The sequence below is a fragment of the Canis lupus genome, chromosome 6 (genome assembly GCF_011100685.1).
Source record: "Canis lupus familiaris isolate Mischka breed German Shepherd chromosome 6, alternate assembly UU_Cfam_GSD_1.0, whole genome shotgun sequence".
NCBI lineage: Eukaryota > Metazoa > Chordata > Mammalia > Carnivora > Canidae > Canis > Canis lupus.
In genome coordinates this window covers 19,910,210-19,911,805 of record NC_049227.1, presented here as the reverse complement: position 1 = coordinate 19,911,805, position 1,596 = coordinate 19,910,210, and the positions used below count along the sequence as shown (strand labels likewise).

Sequence of the window (1,596 nt, the reverse complement as noted above, 5' to 3'; positions counted from 1 at the left end):
AAGGTATACTTACACCTAAAAAAAAATCATTCATTGTTTATCTGAAATTCAGACTTAACTAAGCATCTTGAATTTTATCTAATAACACCTCTTTCTATATCTTACATATCTCTACTTAATGCACATAATCTTTCTTCTAGCTCCTTGAATATATGGAAAATAGTTATAATAATGCTTTTAATGTCTTTTTCTGCTAATTATATCATGTGTTTCATCTATCAATTGGTTTTAATTTATTGATATTCCACCTCACTATGGTTCATGCTCTCCTACTTCTTTGCATTCTTGGTAATTTTGTTGTTGAATGCCAGACTATTATGGATTTTGTTGGGTGCTGGAAATATTTTCAATTAGCAATAATGGCACCTCAGAAAAACCTCATTGGCTACAATACTGCCACTGCGCAAAGCTGTGTGCTGAAAATATTTTTACTCCCATAAATATTCTTGTGCTTTGTTCAGGGATGCTATAAATTTACATTTGGGACAATTTGATCTTTTTTGGGGGGGAGCTTTACTTTTAAACTGTTAGGCAGGACTACTGAGTATTCTTTTTACCCAATAATTTGTAATTTTTATGAAGTTTGGCTGATGGGAACAGAAATTATACCCAGCCCTGTGGGAACTCCAGTGATGGCTCCTCGAATCTTTTCAAGTGGTTGCTTCCCCAATCTTAGAGGATTTCCTGATACACACATGTTGAAAATTAGGCAAGTGAAGACTGGAGTGGGTGATCCTCTACCCCCATATCTCCTTCTCTTTTTCTCTGTCTCCCTCTTCCTTCTCTCCATGATGCTCTCTTATCCAGTACTCTACCCTGTGAACTCCAGCTGCTTTGCTTTGGCCTTCCCAGACTCCTAAATCCATTTCTTCAACTCAGAGAGTTCACTGGACTCTGCAGGCTTATCTTCCCTGTGATATAACCTGGAATCTCCCTCTAGGTAGTAGCCTCTGTCCTCCTGCTCAGCCCTGTTCCCCCAGTTAACCCATTTGGCTTCAAAGGATCTTTGCCTATGGGAGCCTTGGGTCGCATCCAAAATGCTTTGGACAAGGTCTGCCATCCCATGGATAGGACAGGAAGCATCTCGAGTATAAGGGAGTAGCATCTAGGAAATAGCAGAATGGGGATCTTTCTCAGGGCCTCACTAGAGAACTGAGGAATTGAGAGTCTAGGAAAGAGGTAGAAAGAATAAAATATAAGCACACCCCAGTCAAGTGAGAGTCAGAAAACATGAGACAGCTCATCTCTTGTGGGAAAGAGAATAGGAGAGTGGCTGCCAGGGAGCAGAGAGGGATGGGCAGCGGTGGAGGCTGAGGTCCAGGAGGCTCTGACACACCATATGAAATTAAATGTGGGTGTCAAGACTCTGACAGGTGATCAATATGCCTGCCAAGATGGGAGCAACAGTGTCTCCTTGCCAAAGGCCACAGGGATGGCTGGCTGGAAGATACAGGAAGGGAGAGGAAGGAGCGTCAGATGATGCCTAGAAAGCTGAGACTTCTTGTCCAATATTTATATCCAATGAGAATCCTATAGGTTTTGCCTTCCCAACACCCACCCTTCCATATCTCCTGGAAATGCCATCTTGATTTAGGG

At 42.0% G+C, this 1,596-nt stretch overlaps 1 pseudogene; it reads right to left on the bottom strand.

Moving 5' to 3' along the window:
- Nucleotides 1–319: 319 nt before the first annotated feature.
- On the bottom strand, nucleotides 320–411 carry LOC119872439 (annotated as a pseudogene).
- Between the last annotated feature and the right edge of the window lie 1,185 nt (nucleotides 412–1,596).